The sequence below is a fragment of the Dipodomys merriami genome, unplaced genomic scaffold (assembly GCF_024711535.1).
Source record: "Dipodomys merriami isolate MVZ:Mamm:240054 unplaced genomic scaffold, mDipMer1.0.p SCAF_217, whole genome shotgun sequence".
NCBI lineage: Eukaryota > Metazoa > Chordata > Mammalia > Rodentia > Heteromyidae > Dipodomys > Dipodomys merriami.
The window spans coordinates 992,788-1,001,704 of NW_027203571.1; positions in this window are offsets into that span (position 1 = coordinate 992,788).

Genomic DNA, 8,917 nt, shown 5'->3' on the forward strand with positions numbered 1-8,917 from the left:
ACAAATATTTCCTTTTGTTCTATGCTGGCCTTCAAATGGCATATTGTTTCCTTTTGTAATACTCTCAATCAGAAGTTTACAGACAAGTTTAACATGAGTAAGGAACACACTCCAAAAGTCTTTAGCCCACTTGTTAATTGGGCAGTTGTTTCTTTGAAGATTTGTTGTTGAGGAATTTAATTTTTTAAGTTCCAAGTATATTTTAGATATGAGACCCTTGTCCGTTGTATAGCTGGTGAAGATCTTCGATTTTCTCGCAATACGTGGGCTTTCTATTGATGTTGCTAGCTATGTCCTTTGCATGCAGATGCTCTGCAATTTCATGCAATCCCATTTGTCCAAACGTTCACTGATTTGTTGTGTTTCTGGGTCTCTATTAAGAAAATTTCAGCTTGTGCCAAGGAGACCTAGAGTTTCTCCTATTCCATCCTGTAATGTTTTCAGAGTGTCTGCTTTGACTCCGAGATCTTTGATGCATTTGGAGTTGATTCTGGTGCAGGGTAATATATAAGGTTGTAGCTATCATTTTCTACAATAGTTAACCAATTTTGCCAGCACCATTTACTGAGGAGGCTGTCTTTCTTCCATTCTATTTTTTTTAGCTCCCTTTCCAAAAATTAGATGGTTATAGGTCTTTAGGTTCATTTCTGGGTTTTCAATTCTATTCCATTGGCCCTGGAGTCTGTTCTTGTGCTAGGATCAAGCTGTTTTTTTATTGTGAAAATACTGTACAGAGGGGTTAAATTACATGTGCAAGATAATGAGTACATTTCTTATCAAACATTGTAGCCTCCTATTTGTTTCCCCTTCCCATCTCTTCCCATCCTCCCCAGGTCCCCCCAGTGAATCCTCCTTATCCACCTACCCCAACCCACCAAAGTTGTAAAGTTTGTTTTTCGACATAATGTCTTGTATATCTCATTGTTGCAATGGGTCCACCTGTATCCATGATTTAACGATTTGTTTTTTCCCTTCCCCTTCTCAAATTACACAAACATCATATACAGTGAAAGCAGGGGTTATATCATGGGGGAGGGACATAAAAAGGAACCAATAAATAATCTTCTAAATATTTTAGAAACAATCTCATGAAAGAAAAAAAAACATTTGAATACAAATCTTAGGGTTCATTTCCCTAACATCAACTTATCTGACCTTTTCTGCTTGACTCAGATATATACTAGTTGTTGCAAATAAGGAAAGCCATGGGACCTATGTTTCTTTAGTCCTGCCTTACTTCACTTAATATAATTTTTCCAAGTCTTTCCATTTCCTAACAAATGGGACAATGTCATTCTTTCTGATGGAGGCACAAAATTCCATTGTGTACCTGTACGACATTTTCTTGATCATTCATCTACTGTGGGGCATCGGGGTTGGTTCCATATCTAAGCTATGGTAAATAATGCTGCAATAAACATAGTTGTGCTGGTTGCTTTAGCGTGGTCTTGTTTGTGATTATTTGGGTAAATGCCCAAAAGTGGGATTGCTGGGTCATAGGGGAGCTCTATGTGGAGTCTTTGGAGGAACCTCCATAGTGCTTTCCAAAGTAGTTGAACAAGCTTACGCACCCACCAACAATGTCCACATCCCCTCCAACATCTGTTGTTATTAGAGTTCTTGATTATAGTCATTCTAACTGGGATGAGGTGGTATCTCAATGTTGTTTTGATTTGCATTTCTTTTATGGCAAGAGAGGTTGGGAATTTCTTCATGTGTGTATTGGCCATCCTTCTTTCCTCTTCAGAGGAGTTTCTCTTTAAGTGTTTAGCCTACTTATTAATTGGGCAGTTGCTTCTTTTAAGATTTGTTGTTGGGAAAGTTAATTTTTTGATTTCCAGGTATATTTTAGATATGAGACCCTTGTCCGTTATATGGCTAGTGAAGATCTTCTCCCAATCTGTGGGCTTTCTATTGCTCTTGCTAGCTATGTCCTTTGCCATGCAGAAGCTCTGCAATTTCACGCAATACCATTTGTCCAACCTTTCTTTGATTTTTTCGTGTTTCTGGGTCTCTATTAACAAAATGTCATCCTATGCCAAAGTGACCTAGGGTTTCTTCTATTCCTTCCTGTAATGTCTTCAGGGTGTATGGTTTGTCTCCGAGGTCTTGATCCTTTTGGAGTTGATTCTGGTGCAGGGTGATATATAAGGATGTAGATTTAGTTTTCTACAAGTTGTTAACCACTTTTGCCAGAACCATTTACTGAAGAGGCTGTATTTCTTCCATTCTATTTTTTTTAGCTCCCTTATCTAAGATTAGATGGCTATAGGTCTCTAGGTTCATTTCTGGGTTTTCAATTCTATTCCATTGGTCCTGAGGTCTGTTCTTGTGCCGGTACCAAGCTGTTTTGATTACTATGGCTTTGTAGTAGAGCTTGCAATTTGGTATTGATATGCCTCCAGCACTATTATTTCTGTTAAGGATCGTTTTTGCTATTCGGTGTTTTTTATGTTCCATATGAATTTTTGGATTGCCTCTTCTATTTCCTTCAAGAAGGAGGTAGGAATATTGATAGGTATCGCATTGAATTTGTAGATTGCCTTGGAAAATATTGCCATTTTCTCGATGTTGTTATTTCCAATCCAGGAGCATGAGAATTTTTGCCACCTTCTAAGTTCTGTTTTGATTTCCTTTTTCAGGTTTTCAAAGTTTTCATCATAAATACCCGTCACTTCTTTGGTTAAGTTAACCTTGGTATTTCATTTTTTTGTGTGTGGGACTATTACAAATGGAGTTGCTTTCCTAATTTCAGCCACACTATTCTCATTGTTGACATACAGAAAAGCCATTGGTTTTTGAGGGTTAATTTTATACCCTGCTAATTTGCCAAAATTTTGGATCACCTTGAGTAATTTGGGAGTGGAGTCTGTGGGATTCTTTAAATACAAGATCATGTCATCAGAGAAGAGGGAGAGTTTAACTGCTTCTTTCCCTATTTGAATCCCCTTTATGTTTGCATTTTGTCTTATTGCTCTAGCTAAGCATTCTAATACTAGATTGAAGAGCAGTGGGGAGAGTAGACATCCTTGTCTCGTTCCTGATTTTAGAGGATTTTAGAGTATAATACTGGCTGTAGGTTTCTCATATAGAGCTTTTATTGTATTGAGGAAGATTCCATAGATTCCTAATTTTTCCAGAACATTAATCATAAAGGGGTGTTAGATCTTGTCAATTTTTTTCTGCATCTATTGACTTAACCATGTGGTTCTTATCTTTGCTCATGTTGATGTGATGAAATATGATAATTTATTTCCATATTTTGAACCAGCTTTGCATCCCTGAAATGAACCCTTTTTGATCGTGGTGTAAGTTCTTTTGGATGAATTGTTGAGGTCGATTGGCCAAAATTTTGTTGAGAAATTTTGCATCAATGTTCATCAAAGTAATGGGTCTATAGTTCTCATTCTTTGGTGAATCCATGCCTGGTTTTGGGATGAGGGTTATTATAGCTTCATAGAATGAATTCAGTAGTGAATTTTCTCTTTCAATTTTATTGAAGATTTGAAGCAATATTGGTGTGAGTTTTGATTTGAAGGCCTTGTAGAATTCTGCTGTAAAACCATCTGATCCTTTTCTCAGATGGGAGTCCGCTTATTGCTGTTTCTATTTAAATGCTTGATATGGGCCTGTTAATATGGCTTAATTCATCTTGGATTAGTTTCCCTATATTTATATTTGCTAGAAAAAGGTCCATTTCTGCCAAGTTCTTAAACTTATGAGCATAAAGGTTTGAGAAATATTCCCATATAATGTACTGAATCTTGGTTGATTTTGTGGTATTGTTTCCATTCTCATCTCTGAGTTTATTTATTTGGGTGTGTTCTCATCTTTTTCTGATAAGATTTGCTAAGGGTCTGTTTATTTTGTTAATTTTTTCCAAGAACCAACTCTTTGTTTTGTTGATTCTTTCTATGGTCTTCTTGGATTGTAATTAATTTAATTTCTGATTTTATTTTATTTATTTTAATTAACTTAATTTTAATTAATATATTTTATTTTATTTCTTTCCATTTACTAGATTGGGGTTTATCTTGCTGCTCCATTGCAAGGAAGCTCAGATGTCTCATTAAATTGTTGGTTTCAGATCTCTCCAATTCGTTGATGTAGGCACTCAGACCTATACCTTGCCCTTGCTATATCACAGAGGAGCTGGTAATTTGTGTGTACATTTTTGTTGAATATAATGAATACTTGAATTTCATGTCTAATCACTTCCATGACCCACTGGTGGTCCAACAGTGTTGTTCAGCCTCCATGTGTTACAGGACTTTCTTTGGTGGATTTCGGTGTTGAGTACTAATTTTCTTCCCCTTTTGTCTGAGAGAATGCAAGGTATAATTTCAGTGTTTCTGAATTTGGGCAAGTTGCTTTTGTGACCTAATATGTGGTCTATTTTGGGAAATGTTCCATATGCTGCTGAGAAAAACCTGTATTCTGATGCTGCTAGGTAAAATATTCGGTAGACGTCTGTGAAATCTAGTTGATCTATGCAGTTTTTTAGGTCTGTGGTTTCTTTGTTGAGTTTTTGCCGAGTTGATCTATCTAGTGGGGAGAGTGGTGTGTTAAAGACCCCAACAATTAATGTCTTTGGATCTATGTGGGATTTGAGGGAAAATAGTTTTCCTTGGATAAATTTGGGTGCTCCGTTGTTTGGAAAATAGATATTTAGAATTGTAATATCCTCCTGAAGGAGGGATCCCTTAATTAGTATATAGCGAGCTTCCTTATCTCTTCTCATTGATTTTAATTTGAAGTCTATTTTCTCTGATATGAGGCTTGCAACACCTGCCTATTTATGGGGGCCGTTTGCTTGGTAGATTTTGTTCCAGCTTTTCACATTCAAAATGTGTTTGTTTTTATGGGCAAGATGTGACTCCTGAAGGCAGCAGATAGAAGGATCTTGTTTTTTAATCCAACTGGACAGTCTATGTTGCTTAATTGGAGAGTTAAGTCCGTTAATGTTAAGAGATAGGACTGAGAGGTATTTGGGAGTTCCTGCCATTTTATCCAACTTCATGGGAGCTGTGCCAACTGGGTTCTTCCTATGGTTCTTGGATTCTCAGTTTGGGTGCAGTTTCTTGGCCTTTATTGTGGTCTTGGTTTTCTATGTGTAGGACATCTTTAAGAAACTTTTGTAGAGCTGGTGTGGTGGATATGTATTGTTTCAATTTCTCTTTGCTATGGAAGGTTTTTATTTGACCTTCAGTTATGAAGTAGAGTTTAGCTGGGTACAGTATTCTTGGTTGATAGTTGTTTCCCTTTATGGCATGGCATACACCATCACAAGCTCTTCTTGCTTTAGTTGTCTGTGCTGAGAAATCTGAGGTGATTCTAACTGGTTTCCCTTTATAGGTGATTGATCTTTTCTCCTTGACAGCTTTAAGGATCTTTTCCTTGGTCTGAATTCATCCTTTGCAGATTATATTGTTTTGGTGAGATGTCCTGTTCTGGTCTGGCCTACTTGGACTTCTAAAAGCTTCTTGTATCTGAATAGGCCTATCTTTTTGCATGTTTGGGAAGTTCTCTGCTAGTATCCTGTTAATCAAATTTCCTAGACCATTAACTTTTCTCTCCATGTGTTCCTCTATACCCATTATCCTCAGATTAGGCCTTCTGATGATGTCTTCCAAATGTTGAATAGATCTGTCATATTTCTTGGATTTGTCTTGGATGGTTATATGTTCTTTCTCTATGATACCTGGGCTGTCTTCGATCCCTGAGATTTGATCTTCTGCATGATCTAACCTATTGTCAAGACTTTCTACTTTGTTTTTATTTCTTTTCCTTCTAATTGGTTGGTTTTTATGGCTTCAAATTCTGTGTTGGAGCTTTTTAAGATCTATGAACTTCTTTACTTCCTTAATTTGGTGTTTAGTGTATATTCTCAAATCACTTAGTTGATTGGTTATGCTTTCCTTGGACTCCCATTCCTTCTGTTGGGCTCCTTTCAGCATTCCCTTTGTGGTCTCCCTGATTTCTTTCAGCTCTCTGTTTATGGATTGCATGAATGCCTCTATTGATCTTAGTCTATTCTCATTCCGATCTCTCAGTTCCTATATTTGTCTTCGATTAGCTACCCCATGTTCACGCAATTTTTGTAGTTCTCTTTGAGTGTTCTCAGCCTGCTTATGTCGTTCCTTACTTCTCTTCATCTGTTCTCAGCTAGCTCACACAATTCCTATCTATCACTTTGTCTGATCTAAACCTTCTCACGCAATTCCTATCTATCTCTTTTATCTCAACCTGCTCAGGCAATTCGTTTTGTTTTTTTTTTTTTTCTCTTTAAGTGTCCTCAATCTGCTCACGAAATTCATGTATCAATCTTTGAGTAGCTTCCTCACGCTCATGACACACATGTATTGATCTTTTTTTGCCTTCTCTCTATCCTTATCATGCTCACACTGAGACCTTTGCATGTTTTCACTCTATTCATTTACCCTGTTTACCTGAAGTGTTTGTAGAGCTTTTTGGGAACTCACCTCTGGATTATTTATTATCTGTTCTGTCCCCTGATTGTCATGAGTGGGAGTTGACATCCCCCGACTTGCCATTTTTCTTGTGTTTTTCTGGTTTGTTCTGCCTATTTGGCATGAGAGTAACACCAGTTTTGTGCTAGAACACTATTGTAAGGTATGCATCAACCAAAATCCGTAGTTGCACAGTCAAAAGTCTGCAGATACAATCTAGTTCAAGAGATACAATCTATTCAACATCAAACAACTATGTCTTAATTGCCTAAGAACAGCAAAGAAGCATTTTGCAACCAGAAATGATTAGGCTTAGCGAAAATGTGGGGAACAAAAGGATTAGAGGGATGTGAGAAGGTGAGGGAGTGTGGACTTAACCGAGTCCTGATCTCAAATAGGGAAATGGATTGGACAGAATGATAGCAGAGAGAGAAAAAAAGAAAAAAGAAAAAGAAAAGAATGAATAAATAAAAAAGTAGAAAAAGAAAAAAGGAGAAGAAAAAATGGAAAACCCAAAATTTAAAATTAAAAAGTGAAACCCTTATAAGCTGCAAGTTTGAAGAAATAGTATTCAGAGAAGAATGGTGATGGGATAAGAGGAGGGGAGGGATCAAAAGGAGAAATGAAAAACTAGAAAAATAAAAATGATTTTTTTTCTCCTTCACTCTAATCCTAACTATGGCTAGAATCCTAACCATGTCCAAGACACTAATGATATCCCAATTCTAAAATTTATGTAAAATTCTCTTTTTGTGTCATCCTTATTGAAATTCCACTTGTAATTCTTGAAATAAATTGCAGGTTTTCCTAAACACTACAGATTTTCTCACTCTTATCTCAGAATCTATATTGTTACTTAAGAGGAATCATATAAGCATTGATTTCAAATCCTGATATTATGAAATACATTGTACTTCTATTATCCTAGCTTTTTCTGAATTCCTAGAAACAGGAAATAAATTCAGCTTTACTTAACATTTAACACATTTCTTTCTTTTTGTCCGATATAAGGCTTGAACACTGGGCCTGGGCAAGATCCCTAAGCTCTAGGCATGGATATGATCCCTGAGTTCTTTAGCTCAAGGTGTGTGCTTTACCACTTGAGACACAGCACCACATTTGGGTTTTCTGGTGTTTAATTGGAGATAAAATTCTCATGGACTTTCCTGCCCTGGCTGTCATTGAACTGCGATCCTCAGAAATCAGCTTCATGAGTAGCTAGGATAACAGGCACAATCCACTAGTTTAACCAATTTCTTTATCCTATTCTCAACACCCTTTAATCTGAAACCTAATCCTAATCACAATCTGATTTACATTAACCAAATGGTTCATGTAAGGATAACTATTCGATCAAACATTTTTTTTTGGTTCTGCTTCTTATTGGAAAGCTAAATTTTACCCTAAAACTTATCCTTCCCTAACCTAAACCAGAACAAAAAGTAATTCACACTTTAAGCCAAATTATATCTGAATGTTTAAAGTAACACAGACACTGGTTTTCATTCATTTTAACCTTGATGCCATTCATTCTTCTCAAAATATGTTTCAGTTTTACACCCTTTTATATCTTAAATCTTATATACACCTTACTTATATACACCTTTTTATTTCTTACATCTTTTTCTCATCCTAACCCCAGCTCTAACTGGAACACCTTGCCTAATCCTACGCCTACATATAAGCAAATCATAATGTTAATAGCAAGCCTCTATTGCACATTTATTCTCTTGCTCAGAGTGTAGGTCTAAATTTTACTTGCATTTTGAGACTAAATTTTTTAAGTATTTTTCTATTTCCTGTCAAGTTTTATTTTTCTTTGTTTTTGGTCGGTCGTGGGGCCTGAACTCTGGCCTTGGGCGCTGTCCCAACGTTATTCAGTTCAAGGCGAGTGCTCTACCACTTGAGCCACAATGCCACTTCAGGTTTTCTAGTGGTTTATGGGAGATAAGAGACTTAGGGACTTTCCTGCCCAGGCTGTCTTTGAGCCATTGTCCTCTGATATCAGCCTCCTGAGTAGCTAGGATTATGGTCATGAGCCACCAGCGCCCGTCTTCATTATTTTTTCAAATTTTATTTTATAGTAAAGATGCTTTAAATAAGGATTAGCTACATGTGTAAGGTAATGAGTACATTTGTTTTTGAGCATTGTTACCCCCTTCTTTGCTGTTCTCCTACTACCTCACCTCTCTTAGTCCTCCCTCCCCATGGTGTAAAGTTTATTTTCAACATAGGGTCTTTGAGTATCATTGTTGCAATGGGTCATCCTGTTTTAAACCTAAATTTTCTATTTCTCTAACCCTAATTCTAATTCTGTCTGGGATCCTAACCCTACTCATAATAATAATAATAGTTCAATTCAGAAGTTAACAAAAATATTCAAGTTTTTTCCATCCTGTTATTCCACTCTACATCTTGACTTAAGTTGCAGTTTAGCTTAAATCTAT